This window comes from Panthera pardus, unplaced genomic scaffold, assembly GCF_024362965.1.
Source record: "Panthera pardus isolate Hobbes unplaced genomic scaffold, ASM2436296v1 HiC_scaffold_8, whole genome shotgun sequence".
NCBI lineage: Eukaryota > Metazoa > Chordata > Mammalia > Carnivora > Felidae > Panthera > Panthera pardus.
Window position 1 is genome coordinate 46,639,190 of NW_026527013.1, and position 20,382 is coordinate 46,659,571.

Sequence of the window (20,382 nt, forward strand, 5' to 3'; positions counted from 1 at the left end):
AAGTGAAATAAGTCAAACAGAGAAAGACAAATACCACATGATTTCACTTATATGTGGAATCTAAAAAACAAAACAAACAAACAAAGCAGGCCCATAAATACTGAGAACAAACTGGTGGTTTCCAGAAGAAAAGGGGTATCAAAATGGACAAAATGGGTGAAGGGGGGTGGAAGGTATAGACTTCCAGTTGTGGAAGAAATAGGTCATGGGGATGAGAGGTACAGCACAGGGAATATAGTCAATGGTATCGTAATAGCGTTGTATGGTGACAATGGTAACTACACTTGTATTGAGCACCACATAACATAGAGAACTGTCTAAGCACTATGTATGCAAGCAATAAATGTAATATTGCATGTCAACTACACTTCAATAAAAAAGAAAAAAGAGATTTACATATTTTCAAAGTAACTCCCCACAAATATTTATTGATTAGAAATGGAAAGTGAGTAACTTTCCAATGGAGAAACTTGGTAAATATTATCTTAAAGAAATGACCAAGGTTAACACCATCAATAACCAGTAAAGTAAAGTCTAGCATCACCTGATGGATGAAGCAAGAACACAGCATCATTTCTGTTGATATTACTGACCAAAATGAATATAATCATGAATAAATATGATACAAATCCAAATTGAAGGACACTCTACTAAATAATTAATCTTTAGCCTTCAAAAGCATCAATGTCATAGAAGTCAAAAAACTAAGGAAATGTTCCAGACTAAAGGAGAACAAAGATATATGACAGCTAAATGCAACATGAGAAATTAGACTTGGTAGTAGTGAACAATGAATAGAAAAGATTAATAAAACTAAAAGCTGATTCTTAGAAAAGATAAACTAAACTGGCAAACCTTTAGCCATACTTATCAAGAAAAAGAGACAGGAGTCAAATAAATAATTTAAAAGGTAAAATAAGAAGTTACAACCAACACTAGAGAAATGCAAAGGATTCTGAGAGACTACTGTGAAAATTACATGCCAACAAATTGGTCAACCAATGAAAATGGATGAATTCCTAGAAATATATAATCTACCAAGACTGAATCAGGAAAAAATTAAAAGTAGACCAATAACTAGTAATAAAATTGAATTGGTAATCAAAGAAACAACAAAAATCCAGAGCCAGATGACTTCACATGCGACTTCTGCCAAACTTTTAAAGAAGAGTTAATACCTATTCTTCTCAAACTATTCCAAAAATAGAAGAGAAAGGAATGTTTCCAAATTCATTCTACAAGACCAGCATTAACCTTTACCAAAACCAAAGACACCACAAAAAAAAGTTACCAACCAATATCCCTGATAAATATAGATGCAAAAATCCTCAGCAAAATATTAGCAAATCAAATTCAACAATATATTAAAAGTATTATGCACCATGATCAAATAGAATTTATACCAGGGAGTCAAGGACAGTTCAATAGCCATAAATCATTCAATGTAACACACCACACCACAATAACAAAATGAAGGTTAGAAATCATATGATCATCTCAATAAATATAGAAAAAGTATTTAACAAAATTCAACATTCATTCACAATTAAAAACAACTCTCAACCAAAAGGATGTAGAGGGAATGTACCTCAATATAATAAAGGCCATATAGGACAAGCCTATGGCTAATATTATATTCAATGGTGAAAAGCTGGAACATTTTCCTCTAAGACCAGTAGCAAGACAAAGATACCCATTTCTGACCATTTCCTGACCTATTTCTGACCCATTTCTTGACTTTTATTCGATACAGTATTGGAAGTCCCACCCAGAGAAATTTGGCAAGAAAAAGAAATAAAAAGGCATACAAATCAGAAAGAAAGAAATAAAACTATCACTATTTGCGGATGACATATTATATATAAAACACCATAAAGACGCCACCAAAAAACTGTTACAACTAATAAACAAATACAGTAAAGTTGCAGTATACAAAATCAATATACAAAAATCTGTTGTATTTCCATATACTAACAACAAATTCTCAAAAAAAAAAAAGAAATTGAGACAACAATCCCATTTACAATTGCATTCAAAAGAATAAAATACCTAGAAATATATTTAACCAAGGAGCTAAAAGACCTATACCCTAAAAACTGTAGGTCATTGATGAAAGAAACTGAAGAAGACCCAAATGCATGGAAAGATATTCCATGCTCATGGACTGGAAGAATTAATAATGTTAAAATGTCCGTATGACCCAAAGCAATCTACAGAACAATATAATCCCTATCACAATTCCAGTGGCATTTATTCACAGTAATAAATCCTAAAGTTTGTGTGAAACCACAAAAGACCTTGAATAGCCAAAGCAATATGGAGAAAAAACAACAAAGCTGGAGGCATCACATATTCTGATTTACAAAGCTATACTAATCAAAAAAGTATGGAGGCACCTGGGTGGCTCAGTTGTTTGAGCATCATACTCTTGATTTTGGCTCAGGTCACAATCTCAGGGTCATGGGATGCAGCCCTGTGTAGGGATCTGCACCAAGCATGGAGTCTGCTTAAGATTTTCTCTCTCCCTCTCTCTCTGCCCCTCTCCAGCTTTCACTCTCTCTAAAGGGAAAAAAAAAAAGTATGATATTGGCATAAAAACAGACACAATTAACATATATCAATGGAAGAGAAGAAAGAGCCCAGAAATACATGGTCAATTAATTTATGATAAAGGAGCCAAGAATATACAACAGGAAACAGACAGTTTCTTCAACAAATGGTGCTGGGAAAACTGGACCCCCAGCAAAAGAATGAAACTGGACCACTCTCTTATACCATACTCAAAAATTAACTCAAAATGGATTAAAGACTTGAATGTAAGACTGGAAACTGTAAAACTCCTAGAATAAAACATAGGCAGTAAGGTTTTTGGTATCAGTCTTGGTGATGACTTTCTGGATTTCATACCAAAAGCAAAGACAACAAAAACAAAAATTAAAAAGTAGACTACATCAAACTAAAAAGGTTCTGCACTACAAAGGAAACCATCAGCAAATGCAAAGCCTCAATGGGTGAAAGTGGTCGAAATGTACAAACTCCCAGTTATAAAATAAATAAGTCATGGGGATATACAGTCATGGTGATTGCAGGTAATACTCTATTCCATATTTGAAGTTGCTAAAAGAATAGATATTAAAATTTCTCAGCACAAGAAAAAAAATTTTGTATCTGTATGTTTACAGATACTAACTAGACATTTTCTGGTAATCATTTTAAATATATACAAATATTGAATCATTATGTGGTACACCTGAAACTAATATTATGTTATATGTCAATTATACCTCAATAAAAAAATAAATCAAAAAATCCTAAAGCATCCACTCATACACAAAAAACTATTAGAATGAATAAAAGTAGTTCAGCAAGTATACAGGGTACAAAGATCAACATACAAAAATTAGTTTATATACCCAGAAATGAACCATGTGAAAATGAAATTAATAAAACAATTTCCTTTAAAATAGCACCAAAAAAGGAGACAAAAACAAGTATAAGACTAATATGCTAAAAACTACAAAACAATGTTGAAAGAGATTAAAGACCTAAATAAGTAGAATGACATCCCATATTTACTGACTGAAAGATATAATACTACTTAGATGGTAATCTTTGCAATTCTGGATTAGGCAACAATTTCTCAGAAGTCTAAGAAACTAAAGCACATGAACACAAAGGAAAAATAGATAAACCATAAAACATCAAAATTTATAACTTTTGCGTATCAAAAGACACTATCAAAAAAGTAAAATAACAAGCCACAGAAGAAAATATTTGCAAATCATATAAATAGGGGTCTAGAATAAAGAATTATTGCAACTCAACAACTAAAAGACAAATAACCCAATTTTAAAATGGTCAAAGGGGAGGCACCTGGATGGCTCAGTCAGTTAAGCATCTGATTCTTGATTTCAACTCATGTCAAGATCTCACAGTCATGAGATTGAGCCCCAAGTGGGGTTCCACACTGGATGTGGAGCCTGCTTAAGATTCTCTCTCTCTCTCTCTCTCTCTCTCTCTCTCTCTCTCTCTTTCTCTCTCCCTCTCTCTCTCTCTCTCCCTGTCTCTCTCTCTCTCTCTCTCTCTCTCTCTCTCTCTCCTGCTGCTCTCTCCCACTTGGACTCTCTTACTCTCTATAAAATAAAAACTAAAAAAAATTTAAAAAGATTCTCTCTCTCTCTCCCTCTTCCTCTGCCCCTCCCTTGCTCTCAGGCTCTCTCTCTCAAAAAAAAAAAAAAAAAAAAAATGGGCAAAGGATCTGAATAGACACTTCTCCAAAGAAGACATACAAAATGCCAAAAGGCACATGAAGATGCTTTACATCATTTGTTGTTAAGAAAATACAAACCAAAGGCACAATGGGATACCACTGCATACTCACTAGGATGGCTATAATAAAAAGACAGAAAATAACAACCATTGACATAAATATGGAAAAAAATAAATGCTTACACATGGCCAGTAGAAAGATAAAATGATGCAGCTGATTTGGAAAAATGTTTGACAATTCCTCAAAAGGTTAAATATCATATTTCTATATGACCAAGGAATTCCACTCCTGGAATTGAAAACCTATGTTCACACAAAAACTTTACACAAATGTCTACAGTAGCATTATTCACAACAATCAAAACGTAGAAACAATCCAATTGTCCATCAGCTGGTGAACAGCTAAGGAAAAGGTGGTATCCACACAGTGGACTACTATTCCATAAAAAAAGCATTAAGTACTGATACATGCTAAACATAGTGAACCTTGAAAACACTGTGTTAACAGAAAGATATTAGATACAAAAGGCCACATGATGTGTGATTCCATTTATATGAAATGTTCAGGATAGGCAAATCCATAGAGACCAAACATAGATTAGTAGTTTCCAAGGGCTGGGGGAGGGAAGAATGGGGAGTGACTATTAATGGTGTGGTTTATTTTTGAGGTAATAAAACGTTCTGCAGTGAGATGGTGGTAATGGTTGCACAACCTGGAGAATGTACCAAAACCACTAAACTGTAACCTGTAACAAGGGGTGAATTTTATAGTATGTGAATTGTAGTTGAATAAAATACATAGGTAGGTAAATAGGTAATTAGGTAAAGAGGTAGATAGATAGATGATAGATAAGGATAATAGGCCTTTGGTTGAGGTAATTAATAATAACAATAATAATAATAATGGCATTTTGTACCCTACGTGGACATCAGACTAGTCAATTAACTTGCTAACTTTACCCAGTATTATCAGTGAAGAGGGAAAGAGCATCAAACAGATATGGCCCAGAAAGGGCCAATTCTGCTCCCAATCTGAAGTAATCAGCTCCCAATAATTATGTACAATGGATCCCAATCATGCCAGCAAGTTCAAGAGTTGGCCAGACAAAGCAGATGAAACTACATTCTTATTGAGGGTCATCACAGAATTTGACAAAGAGGATGTGATATGAAGCTGTCAACTGAGGTCAGCCAGGGAATGTAGTCTAGTCCTGAAAGGGGTAATTATTGTCTAGGGGACCTGAGACTTGAACATACTTGAGAGTAAGACATTTGTCGGCAGAACCTGTTGAAGCCACCATACTTCCATGGTGTTCACTAACCATAAATGTTAAGGCCAAAAGGCTGTAAATCAGATATGAGATTGAAGTGTTTAAGTGAAAAGTACTAAAAAGAAAGGGAATGAGACTATTCTGACAACAGAGTACCTGAAAAGTTATGCAATTGAGCTGTGACTATATTCTCTATGGGAGATGGAGGTTCCTCATAGCAAAACTGGGGGTAACAAATGCCAAAAAGAAAAAAAAAGAATTTTTTGTTTATACTTTGAGAGAATGTTCATAATATGATCCAAATTACATATGCCAGTTCTGCAGGCTGGAAGATAACTTTTTTAATGTGACCACTTTTTCCCAGCTCTCAGCTGTATTCAGGGAGCCCAGTTGCTAAGATTCTCAACTTTAGTACACATAAAAACTAGTGTACCAGATGGTACATACCAAAAAACTGCACATACTATATTTTATGAGGTATTTTTCAAGATTTTAAAGAGAATTTGGACAATACCTTAAAGATAACTTGAAAGAATCCTTAAAGCTGTATTCTTTAGAGGATTTGGCTCAACTGCAATAAAAACATATACATAAGAAGTGACAATATCCATCTGTAAAAAAAGAACAATTCCAAGAAACATTTTATGAAAATGCACTGCTAATGAAACCAAGGATCTGGGAAGAACACCTCAGGGTTTTAAAAACACTTTAACTTAGGTTTACTTAGTCCATACTATGTGTTATGGACCACAGGAAATTCAAAAGTGAAAACACACAATGCCTGTCCTCAGGATCTAGAAGTACTTAATCTACCTTAACTTAAAATTTTTTAATAAAACCAGATAATCCAATAGAAAAAAGAACAAAGAACACAGAGGCAGGAACGCTTTATATGGGAGGAAGGTCAGGAAAGCTTTATAGAGAAGATGACATTTGAGACAAAAATTTTAATTTTTTTTAATGTTTACTTATTTTTGAGAGAGAGAGAACACAAGCGGAGGAGGGGCAGAGAGGGAGAGGAAGGCACAGAATCTGAAGAAGGATCCAGGCTCTGAGCTGTTAGCACAGAGCCCCATGTGGGGTTCAAACACTTGCACCACGATATCATGAACTGAGCTGAGGTAAGACACTTAACCGAATGAGCCACCTAGGCACCCCTAGAATGAAATTTTTAAAGACTGTATTAGTTTCCTGAGGTTGCTGTATAACATACCACAAGCTGGCTGGCTTAAACATCCGAAGTTTATTGGAGGAGGGGTGGGGGAGGAAGAGGGGAAAGAGGAAGGGGGGGAAAGAGCAGGGGGAGGAGGGAGAGGAGAAGAAGAAGAAAAAGAAATTTATTGTCTCATGTTTCTGGAGGCCAGAAGGCCAAGATCAAGATGTCAGCTGGACCACAGTCCCACTGAAGGTGCTAAGGAAGGATCTGTCCTAGGGCCCTCTCCCAACTTCTGGTAGTTCCTTGGCTTGTGGCAACATAACTCCAATCTTAAAATGGCATTCTTCTTGTGCATAAACTGTGTGTTCAAATTACCCCTTAAAAAAGACATCTTATTGAATTAGGACCCACCCTAATAACCTCATTTTAACTCAATCATCTGCAAAGACCTGATTACCAAACAAAATCACAGGCACCGGGGGTTAGGACTTCAACATTCTTTTGAGAATGGGAGGCACATTTCAACCCACAACAGCTTGTTAAGTGGATACGCAGGTACTGAGAAGTATGAGCAAGGGGGAAAAAAGACATGTGCAGAAGAGCAAGAAAGAGGACTTGCATGAAAACAAGGGTGAACAGGTAAGAAGAACCTAGATCATGAAGTGTATCACATGATCTCTGAAGCATATCCTCTGTGCAGAGGATAAAAGTCACAGAAAATGCTCTACCTGCAGTGTGACTGATAGATGGCAGAGGCTGTCCTAGAGACAGGGAAAGTGTGAGCTTACTATAGCTTTAATTCAGTGAATACTTATGGAAAAGGGTGATTGCACTTTGGGAGAGAGAAAAGGCCAGAGTAAACGGAATAGAAACTGACATATATTAATTGCCCACCAGAGGCTACTAGCTATGTATTACCTCATTTAAATCTCACAGCACATGTCATACGTACTGATTCTTCTATTTTCATAAGTAACTGAGAACCTTAAGTTTAACCCAAGATTACACACTTAGTAAGTAGTAGAACCAACACTCAAATACAGGTTCATCTAACTAAAAGGCCAAAAATTCTAGTGCAAATATTTAGTGTTCAGGAGTGAGAGAAATAATTAGAAGAAAGAACAGTAACAAAGATTCAGAACAGTCTATATGTTAAGTGAACTTTTAGGGGAAAAACTGGGCTGGAGAGAATAAATATATGTATTCATATAAAGAATAATTTAAAGATTTACCAGAAACTAGTAAAAGTTGTTACCTGGAAGTAGAGTGTAGACAGCAGAGAAAGAAAAAAAGTAGAAGTAGGAGTAGGAAGAGAACACCTGACACATACTTTTTATACTGTTTTGATTTTTTATCCATGTGACATACTTCCTTTTCAAAAAGCAGCATTAAACATTTTACAAAGAAAGAAAAATTCACTGGATTATGTGTTTTTTGGGGGGTTGAGTTTGGTAAATTCTTTATAGGTTATTGATAGGCAGAATACAGAAGATTATACAGGTACTTAGAAATTGCCTTTGGCCTTTTGATAAAATCCCACAATATTGATCTTGTTTATTTAACATACCTGATTTGTCATTATCACTATACATTTTATTTAATGTTGTTTAGAGAAAAGAGAAAACATCTTTAATGACTCTGTGTCAGTTAAAAATACAACTAAATCCAGTAACAATGTAGAAAAAATTAGAATCAATAATCTCTTATTTTGTTAAACCACTAATCTCCATGAAACATAAAATCAATGTACTTATTTAGACATAGAAAGAAATTGCACACAAATGAATGGGATGGTTGGGGGAGAGCTTTATTACAGTTATACCAGAAGTAATACCTGGCCATTAATAAAATACAATACTAAAAATTTAAAACCTTGCTGTTTACAATGAAAACAGGGGGAAAGGATGTAGGATTAATGCACTTCTATTTCTATTTAATTTCTTTTTTTTTTTTTTAGTAGGCTTCACGCTCAGTGCAGCGCAGAGACCAGTGTGAGGCTTGAACTCATGACCCTGAGATCAAGACCTGAGCTGAGATCAAGAGTGGGACACTTAACTGATTGAGCCACCTAAGCACCCCTATTTAATTTCTATACTCATTAATTAGAATCAAAAATTGATTCACACAAATCTTCCACAACTTCTCTACTATACAATTCTTGTCTTATCAGAGCAAGGAAATATAACTAGTTGGTACTGAGAGTGGGAAGAAAACCCTTATAGCAACATGAATGGCTCTTAGACCACAGTTATTATTATTTCAACCCTTTTACACTAAATGGCCCTTTCAGTGAAAATGATAGCCACACAAGAGTGGAAGATGAGAGAGCTGGTGCTTAGCCAACCCTTATTTTTAAAAAATCTTTAAAGAAAATTTTATTTTAAAATTTAAAGGTCATAAAGCACTTCTCTTAAAAGAAGTTGTCTGGTTTTTGTCCTGCATCAATCATGTATTCCTTTCTCCTGTAACTGCTATTGGACACATAATATCTTCAAACATACTGTCAAACAAGAACTCCAAAAATGTCTTTATTGATTGGATGCTCTGCCCAATGAAAAATTATCTTTTTATTGAAAATGGCTGTCAGAGCTATTTTTATTGCTCTCCTAAGGGCTCAGTCTGTAATCATGTACACACTTCTCTACTCTGAGAAGAAAATGAATTAGATGACTGCATCTCTTTTTCAGACTGCATATTTATGCCATTTTAGGAGTTCAAACTGTGGATGTGAAAGTAATTGATACTCTGCATTTGGTGCCTTTTCCTTGAAGATCTTTAGAGTCATAGAGATAGAAAAATCACTAAGGACAGAAGGCTTGCAAATCTGCTACAAGTTCGTTCCTTTTAGTTTAAATCTCTTGAGGAAAATTGTCCCCACATTTAACTTCTGGAGGCAACAGTAAAGCCTATAAAACCTTGTAGAAAAGGAATTTCCACATGCCCATTTGCATTAAAGGCCACAAGTAGCACTTCCCTCACCTATTCTTTTCAAAACAGAACTATCTATTCAACTGGAAGCGTCTAGCTGTCCATACGATGAACTGAAGGGTCTGTGTTCACAGACTGGTCTCCAAATATCTTCTCCAACACATCTGAAAATTTAACAATAAATATTTGTTCATCTTAGTTAAAGCTTTGCCTCCCCCGAAATTTTTTGTCAAACTTCAACTAGGCATAAAAGATTAACAAATTTAAATATCCTAAAAACATCTTTGGGGAAGTCAGACTATTGGCTTGTTTTCCAACACAATAACCAAGAAAACAGCCAACAGTATGTGTTTAGCTTTAATAAAGAGACAAAGCATAGGTCTAAGTAATGGCCACCATATAAATAGGACAGGAACAGATGTTATCCACCAAAAAGGAATTACAGAAAAAATAGCAAAGGAGAGCTAAGAATGGGGAAAGCTAAGAGAAGATGTGCAAGTACAAAAAAATGGGTTTGCTCTGTTCTTCCATTATACATACTGGTGGCCCTGCCATCAACTGTCCATTACCTACATGTGAGTGACCCACTTGAAATACTATTTTTGAACTATTGTTCACTCCATTGTGATATTTTCTTGACACCAAAAATGTCTTTAAGCTAGCTCCTCCAAGGAATTCATACTAGTATCAAAAATTACTTAAAAGATAAAACAGGAAAGGGAGAGAAATCTACCAGGGGAAAAAAATAGATTCCAACACAAAATATAAAGAAGCATGGAATCAGTTGATATTTTTTTAATGTTTATTTATTTTTGAGAGAGAGACAGACAGACAGAACGTAAGCAGGGGAGGAACAGAGAGAGAGGGAGACACAGAATCCAAAGCAGGCTCCAGGCTCTGAGCTGTCAGCACAGAGCCTGACGCAGGGCTCAAATCCACAAACTGTGAGATCATGACCTGAGCTGAAATCGACGCTCAACTGACTGAGCCACCCAGGCGCCCCTCAGTTGATATCTTAGACTATCTGTGACATGATGCTTTTAAGTGAAAAAAATTGAAGAAAAAGGAATTTTTTAATATATTTTCCTATGAATAGAAAATCTTAATAAAGCGAATGCCAATTCAAATACAAAGATTAACTGCTAACTTTTATGTGGGCTTAGTAGATGTGCTAAGATTTCACCTCTCATGTATAATGTCTCTAAGAATCAACTGACAGTCCTTCTCTTCTCTGAAGAGAAGGTTCACTTTTGTTTCTGAGTAGAACCTATCATATTCTTAGAACTCCATGAATGAAATATTCCTGTTCCTAAGCCAGCAAGTGAGAAAGCTGCATTCTCTTTCAGATGTCTTGGACACAACTATGAAGTTAAAGCCATAATCATGGCCAAATCACTACTGTCCATAAAACTATGTATGATTAAAGTAACTTGTCCTAACAGCATTTCCTCTTCCAAAATCACCAATACCAAGGGTGGTATGTAACATTTGCATTATTCCTAGAACTATACTGGAATGAGCATCCTTACAAAGCACTTCTCAAGAGTCTACTTAAAATAATGAAGTGGTTAAAGCAAACACCAAAATATTAATGATGATAATTGTTATGTGAAATTTAAAATCACAAGCATTTTTTCTTCTTTTTGACTCCCTAGAGTATGAATTTTTCACAATTAGAATATATTATTGTAATAAGGAAAATATATACAGTTAATTTCAATCTTTGACAATAAAATTTCCCAAACAAAACTAGTATCTCTCCATGAATGTAATTTTTGTTACTAAAACTTCTTTTCTAGTACTTAGCATTTTCGTCCATATATTCTACTTTCTTGTGCAGATATGTCATAGATTATAAGCTCTCTGAGGACACATTCTCGGTCATACATGTGTTTGTACCTCATATTTGGTAAGTGAGAGTACCTCATGTTTGGAAAATGATCAGTAGGTATTTGAGGAATGAATACTTCCATGAATGCAAAAGGTTAGAATTTATATATTCATCAGATATTTACCAGAACTGGTAAAATGTTGAAATACTTCTATACTAATCAGTAAATACTATAATAGTAATATACTAAGCAGAAAGATTTACTAAAAGTATCAATTATACCTTAAATTCATTAAGGGTGCCTGGATGGCTCAGTCAGTTGAGCACCCAACTCTTGAATTAGGCTCAGGTCATGATCCCAGGGTCATGATCAAGCCCCACATTGGGCTTTGCACTGAGCATGCTGCCTGCTTAAAATTCTCTCTCTCCTTCTGCCCTTCTCCCCTGCTTATACACACTCTCTCTCTCTAAAATAAAATAAATATATAAATAATTAAAAAGTAATACATAATAATTTAAATTCATTAAATCAAGGTAATTGTCAGGGTATATCATGAAAATAAATCCTAAATGGTCCTCCCATATGAGAGATAAGAAATATAAGCAATAACCACCTGTTTGGCCCACATCACAGTACGCAGCAAGAGTATACTGCACAGAGCACCTGGGTGACTCAGTCAGTTAAGAATCTGACTTCAACTCAGGTCATGATCTCACAGTTCATGGGTTCAAGCCCATGGGTTCAAGCTGTCTGTGCTGACAGCTTGGAGCGTGGAGGCTACTTCAGATTCTGTGTGTGTGTGCGTGTGTCTCTCTCTCTGCCTCTCCCCCTCTCACACTCCCTGTCTGTCTCTCAAAAATAAAATAAACATTAAAAAAAAGTAAAAAATAAAATAAAATAAAATAGTGTATTATATTCCCAAATTACATAGTTACTTCTATTTTTAATTGGTTTAGTTTTTTTTATTTGGTTTTATTGTCAGGACTTCACATTTTTAAAATAGTAAATGCATAGTTTCTTGGTATTTATACATGCAAAACTTTATAATAAAATATTAAATACTCAGAATTAAAAGACTATAAAGTTAGAATAGTTTCACAATGTTCCTTATGAATATTATAAATATTAATTTTCTGAATCTGTAGGAAAACAAAGCAGAAACCATACTAATAAAGAACATCTTCTAATACTGTACAAAGTGATAATAGTCTAGGATATCTTTTGATGCTGAATATGAATCCGTGCAAAGAAAAAAATTTTACTTCTGGAATGAAAAATGAATTATTTGAACAAAAATATGACTGGCTTATTTTCTTAACAAAATTTTGAATAAAAATGATGCTCAAAAGTGTTATTGCTTAAAATTCATTTTCATCAGCACAACACTCAAGTTCCAAAAGAGAAAATGCAATTAATTAAGGGATACTGCATATAAATTTCACACACTAAAGCATTTAAAATAATTATAAGGTCAAAAGATATTTAATCAGTATCAATAAAGCAAATAAAAAATATTAAGATCTCTCATCACATAATACTTAACATGCATTTATAACACTATGCACAATAAAAATCATCAAGGATTTTTATACGTGAAATATTTACACATAACTTGAAAAAAAAAAGAACACTGCTATTGTATATCACTACAATCCAAATTTAGATTTTCACTTATTGTAAAAACTTATCTACTGCAAATGTTCTCAAAGTGTGGCCCAGGGGCCCCTGGGATCTCTGAGACCATTACAGGGAGTGTGGAAAGTTAAAATTATTTCATAGTAATACTCGGATATCATCTGCCTTTTGTAACTATCATGCCCTCGTTTTCATAAAACTTTCATAAAAGTGAGCCCTCCCATCCTTGCATGTTTAAATAAGTTAATATGCATACATGTCTTATAAAAGCATATCCTTGACAAATATAAAAAGATATTTATTAGTTTGCTAATGAGCTACCTGGGAAGGAAATGAAAAGGTAGAAGAAGAAGGAAGAGGAAAGCTAGCAGAAATAGAATAAAATACATTTTAAAATAGGTAGATGATTACATTTGTACATTTAGATAAAATAATGGGGAAAAAATACAAAAATTCTTTTTAGTTTAAAAAGAATTTAAACTATTGGTTGCCAGGGGCACATGGTGAATTAGTCAGTTAAGCATCCAACTCTTGATTCCATCATGATCTCATGGTAGGTAAGATCAAGCCCCATGTTGGGCTCTGCACTGACAGCATGGAGCCTGCTTGGGATTCTCTCTCTCTCTTTCTATGTCCCTCCTTCATGAGCCTATGCACACGCAAGTGTGCTCTCTCTCTCTCTTTCAAAAACAAACCAAACTAAACTAAACTAAAACTACTGGTAGCTAAACTTTTTGGTTCATGGTAACCTTTAATGTTGCCTTTAATGTCATGACTTAATTTTTTCATGACATCTGTAGTACAGAAGAAATACATAAGAGTTCTGTTAGGTACAAACAACTTAATAACTCTTTATATCCCAACCACTCAATTGTTATTTAGAAGGACAATTAACACAAATTGAAAAAAAGAATATTTTAATTTTAACCACATTTACTTACTAATGGGATGGATGTGTCTACTGATCACTGCACAACTTCTCAAGCCTTAGAATCAGTTAGAAAACTGTCACTCTCATTTCCTGTCACACAATGATTGGCAACGGTACCTGCTTTATAAAAGGTAGTCACCAAAAACCCAGGTTCCTGAAGATACTACCTAATCAAAAGGAATGTAGGATAAGGATAATCTAACGTTGAAACTATGAACCATCCCAGAGTAGTAATTTGTGTATCACTGTGTTTCCCTTGAACATTTAAAATATCCTGCAGTACCTCTGTGAGTTGCCTTCAGTGCCCCAAGGCACTTCAGTGCATTTTGGGAACAATGGATTTAAAGCTTGAAGTGCTTTTCTTTGTCACCATGGTTAGTTCTGCATTAGCCAATTGTTTGTGGTTAGAAAACTCCATTACTAACAACTAAGCAAAGTTTAAAGTAAATTAGCAAATCTTCCAGCACAGGGAAACAGGATGTTTGAGATTTTTGACAGCTCATGGATTTGGAAAATTCATGCTGCTTGCTCTGATACACATGCTTTCTTTTCTCCTCATCTTCTGAGATCCCTTTCCCAATTCAACAGTGGTATGAAAAATTTAAAGATGATTCCATGTAAAAGTAAAATAATGACCCTGGAGAGTTCAGGAACCTACTATCTTCAATACAGGCCTATGACCATTTAGAACTACTGCACCAGAAAACACCTAGGGAAGGTGAGGAATATACAATGATATAAACCAAGTTCTTAATTGCTTCATTATTGATGCATAATTCCAGATCCCCAATCTCAGTGAATATGTGTGAGCAGCACACAAATAATACTGACAAGTAGAAACACTATGTATGCATGGACAGAATTTCCCTCTTGGCAAAGCACAAAAATATCATCAGCTTTAGGCAAAGAATAAAAAAGCAGAAATTATTGTTTTGCACACTTTTCCACTTAAAAAATAAATATTCTAAAGCTTTTGACTATGTGGAAGGAGTCTGAGAGAATTACTATGATTGGTCTCCATCCCCAAACAGTTAACTCTTCTTGTAGGGTTAACATTTAGTTAGCCCCTCTAACCTAGTTTAGGATTACAATATAAACACCTCACTCAGAAACTACACGTTATGCAGCCCTCTATCTCTAAATAAAATTTAATTTCCACCTACCAAAGAAGGTTTCAAAACTGCAAACTTCCCTTTATTTTGCTCCTTTCTTATTTATTGTTTACCTATGAGAATCAAGAAGAATCACAGGCCCACAGAGTGTTACTGTTCTATCAACTCTATCTCACTCTTCATTGCTATCCAGCTTTTTCTGCTACAGTACATAGCATAATTTTCTCCTGGTGGGATGTAATGGCATTACAATTAGAGTGAGGGCTATTTTCACCTTATCTCCATCAAACCAGAACTGAACTAGATTAAAAACAACTGGAGGGTTGAGGGTAGAGATGGGGAGAGGGCTAATGACAGGAATCCTGAGAAACTCCAAGTGAAGGTGACAGAATAGCTGAAGGCTGACACAGGGTCACTTGGGGATGGGGGCAGGAATCTACACATCCCCTTCCACTCTTAGTGCTTAAAAATCACTTTCCAGTTCTCATGTCCCACATTTCCTTCGTAGTTAAATCTTCAGGCCTATCCTATAAAGGCTGAGGAAATGCTCTGTGAGAAACTGGTCACTCACAGATTGTGTGTTGGGGGCATGTTCTCACATTACTGTTCCAACATTTAGAAACTTGCAATAAGACTGAAAGGAACCTGAGACAGGCCATAATTCCTTGCTTTCAAGCAAGTCTGTGTTTTAATCACACCACTTCCATTCTGGAACATTTCTGCAGAAGCACCACCCTTCACATTAGCCCTCCATCACCCAATCCACTACTGTTTCTGCTACTATAGAATGGACCTACCATCTTTCTTAATTTAAACCCATCTCCTTTGGAGCTATCATCCATGTGGGATAAAATGTCTAGTTGTAAAGTTTCCAGCTGGAGCATTCAGTGAACTAAATGACCATTTAAAATAGCACCTAGCACAATGGATGACACACAGCAGGTACTCAATAAATGTGTATTAAATAACCAAATAAAAAATGCTACAAGTTACAAGTAACTCTAGCATCAAATAAACTGTGCTCTTGATAAAAAACACACACACACACACATTTTAAAACTTATACTGTAGTTGGTTAAGTTGCATTTTTGCAACTATTAGCAAATCTAGACACAATGAGACTCAGGTACAAAACATAACAGGTAAAACCACATGGCATAATGACTGGCACACTTCAGCCATTCAAATCTGGTGGCTGAATTTAAATTATGTTAGACTGGGGTTTTTAATCACAGTGAAACTTAGATGTCAGCAATTCTTAACCTCAGACAAAATGCATTCCTAAGGTTAGTACCTCTGGACAGTACTTTATATCTTTGTCAAATTTATTCCATACCTACTTAAGTTATATCTTCAACATGAAATTCTCTTAGATTGTTAGAAATGAGCAGAAGACACAAATAGACACTTTTCCAAAGAAGACATCCATATGGCCAACTGACAGATGAAAAGATGTTCAACATCACCATCATCAGGGACATACAAATCAAAACCACAATGAGATACCACCTCACACCTGTCAGAATGGCTAAAATTAACGTCAGAGAAAACAACAGATTTGGCAAGAATGCAGGGAAAGGGGAACCCTCTTGCACAGTTGGTGGGAATACAAACTGGTACATCACTGTGGAAAACAGTATGGAGGTTTCTTAAAAGTTAAAAATAGACCTATCTTATGACCCAGCAATGGCACTACTAGGTATTTACACAAAGGATACAAAAATGCAGAGTTGAAAGGACACATGCACCCTGATATTTATAGCAGCATCATTAACAATAGCCAAGGTATGGAAAGAGTCCAAATGTCTACCAACTGATGAATGGATAAAGAAGATGTGGTATATATCTCCAATGGAGTATTACTCAGCCATTAAAAAGAATGAAATCTTGGGGCGCCTGGGTGGCTCAGTCGGTTAAGCGTCCGACTTCGGCTCAGGTCATGATCTCATGGTCCGTGAGTTCGAGCCCCGCGTCGGGCTCGGTGCTGACAGCTCAGAGCCTGGAGCCCATTTCAGATTCTGTGTCTCCCTCTCTCTCTGTCCCTCCCCTGTTCATGCTCTGTCTCTCTCTGTCTCAAAAATAAATAAACGTTAAAAAAAAAATAAAAAAAAAAAAAAGAATGAAATCTTGCCATTTGCAACAACATGGACAGCACTAGAGTGTATTATACTAAGCAAAGTAAGTCAATCAGAGAAAGACAAATACCATATGATTTCATTCATATGTGGAATTTAAGAAACAGAAAAACATATGGAAGGAAAAACAAAGAGAGAAAGAAGCAAATCATAAAATGCTCTTAAAGATAGAGAAAAAACTGAGGGCTGATGGAGGGAAGGGTGGGGATTAGGTATTAAAGACAGCACTTGTTGTGATGAGCACTGGATATTATATGTTAAGTGATGAAGCACTAAATTCTACTCCTGAAAACAGTATCACACTATATGTTAATTACACAGCAAAAGAAAGCATTTCTCTGAAATTCCTCATCATGATTCCCACAAGAATTTTTTAACTCTTTCCTTATTTTCAACAGAGAAAAACTTCTTGTCCAGTTATGTAAAATGGGTAGTTTGTCATTTGCATTTAAAATGAACAAAGGATAGAGTTATCCCACCACCTTGTGGACTATTAGGGTATTGCTACTTCGGAGCCAAAAGCACATTTTAATGGGAAGCTTGTGAACACTGAACACTGAACAGTGGTTTGCTCATGCTTTTCCAAATCCCCGCCGCTGTGCTGTCCCTGATTCCACATCATCAAATCTTACCCATTCCTCAAAGCACAGTTTAAAAGTCCCCTAATACAGCCTTCTATAACTGCAAATTAAAATTACAAGAAAATAGCTAAGTGAACATGTCTCTCTGCTCTAAATTTCCATTCCACTTATCTGGTTCCTCTTATTTTCTAGTTGTATTACATAGTTTTATCTTCCCTATTGGACTTTAAATATTTTTAGAACAAGTAGACAATCCCTTTCAGTGGGGTACTGAAGCCAGCTCACACCTGCTCTCATGAACAGTTTAATACACAGAAATTTTGCAAGCCAGTTACTAAACTGTTGAAAGCTTAAAATCATCCAAGCTTGGATGTATATTTATACAACAGAAATCACAAAACATCACAAATCATGTCACTTTAAAAAAAATTATTTATCTTTAACTTCTCCACATCTCATTTTCTCTACATGTAATACATAGTGAGAAGTAGCAGTAACTTCTACCTCACAAGATTGTTGTAAAGATTAAACAAAACCTACATAAAAGGCTTTGTCTAGCATCTGGCATATGGTATTTGCTCACCAAATATTATAATTATTCCCCATACTCCATCACAGTTCCTGGCAAGAGTAAATCCTCAATATATACTCAATTGTTGAATGACAAATAAAATCAAGAATTCCAATGGGAAATTTTAAGAGACTTCAGTTAACAGTGATAATAGTCTCAGGTTAACAATAGGACAAACCATTACCAGGGACATAAGCTCATACTTAGAAATAACCCAGACATTTTCTTTCTTTCCCTCTTCCTCTAAATCAATCTCTGAGATAAAGAGAGAGAGAGAGAGAGAGAGAGAGAGAGAATATCCTTATCTCCTTCAGTATCTCTCCAATTCTCATTTACTCTAAAGCGCCTTCCTTCATTTCTCTTTTAACTTTATTTCATAATGCAAAATAAATAATTTATGCTGTACTCTGTTCCAAAAATGCTTTGTGGTGAATAATAGATAACTTGGTTTCATGTTTAGTGAAGAAGCATTTTAAGTCTCTCCAAGGGAAGAAAATGAAGTAGGTTTTTAACCACCTCTTTCATTGATCCCATGCTCCTGTTTGGCTTTTGGCAGAAAATGGGTTCTTTATATTGACTTTTTGGGAAAGACAAAATTAAGTTCGCAACTACAAAGCTGAAAAACAAATTACCATTAATTCCAGACACTCTCCAAAAGAGGAAGCAAGAAATGACCCTGTCTTTTAAAGTTGATGTCACTCTTTTATCTCTACACCTATCTCATCCCAATCGTAATATGGTGTTTCTTTAGATATAAGGCAGCTTCTGGTAGTTAACTATGTCCAAGGATCTGCCATAGCTTTACTTGCTTACTGAAAAATGAAACCAAAAAATTGGAACAACCAATTGGTTGTACAGACATAGAATATTATTTACTCCAGATGGTTTGAAATAAAATTCTAATTGTTCAAATATAAATTTATTCGCCTAAAATAAATTTTCCCTTGCTTAGATATTATTAACTACTATGGAATCTTTTAATGGTGAAAAATTAAAGTATTATAATACTACCTCTAAGATGACCATTTGCCCTAGAATATATAAATTCTGTCCATGATCATTTCTAGTTTAAAAATACACATAGGTTGAAACAAAGAGCAGGTCCACAAGGTAGTGCAAGGCACTCTGTTTAGTGGAATATGTACATCATTGTTGGTCTACATAGTGCCCTTGTCCAAGAACATGTGGATGACAATGTGTGACAGGAAAGGGTTTCCTCCAAGAAGTGGAAATAAGGTGGGTGAATCAGAAATTAAAACTCCAACTAATCTGCAGGCATCTATATTTAAGATAATATATTGTGTTTGACTCAACTCCCAGACTGTTTCCAAAGGACACTGTCAAACACAACGATTCTTTTCTCCCACCAGCTGCCACCACCAAGTTGGCTATACTTTGTGTTTTCCCTTTGTGTTTGAAAGTCAGACCTAAAGCAGATGGCTGGACTCAGTGCCAGAGCAAAAGTAAATTTGGTTGTCTCACCTCAGGAGATACTGCCAGACTTCAGTAAGACAAAATTTGTAACAACAAACACCTACAAAATCTGGGGTCTGGAAAACACAAACTGAACCTCCTGTTTAATTTACCAAGTAAAAACAAACAAACAAACAAACACACAAACAAACAAAAAACACGTAGGGGGGAATTGTAATTAGTTTGCTAAAAAATGATGAGAAAACTCACATATTTCATCTTCAGTGAGACACTGTTCCTGTGTCCTCAACTCTAAAATTTCCAGGCTCTGTAAAAAAGCAAATTATATTCAATGTTCTTCTAAACTGAGCTCACAGATAAATTCTAAAACATGAAATATAATCTTCCAGAGCTGAAACTTTACTAAAGCAAATATATGTTAAGCTATTTGACTAAAAAAATACTGCAAATTAAAATTACAAGGGAACTAAATGGAAGGTGAGACTGTCCAACTGAGGGTATTAAAGCTAGAATCAGGATTAAAGAGA

General features: G+C 35.2%; 1 long non-coding RNA gene across 1 annotated transcript in view; it reads right to left on the reverse strand.

The window, feature by feature from the left end:
• LOC109254650 (uncharacterized) overlaps nucleotides 1-20,382 on the reverse strand; it is a 57,587-nt gene that overhangs the window by 25,407 nt on the left and 11,798 nt on the right. The window contains exon 2 of the long non-coding RNA XR_002074913.2: nucleotides 20,105-20,162. This is a non-coding gene — a long non-coding RNA (uncharacterized LOC109254650). The remainder of the gene's footprint in view (nucleotides 1-20,104; nucleotides 20,163-20,382) is intronic.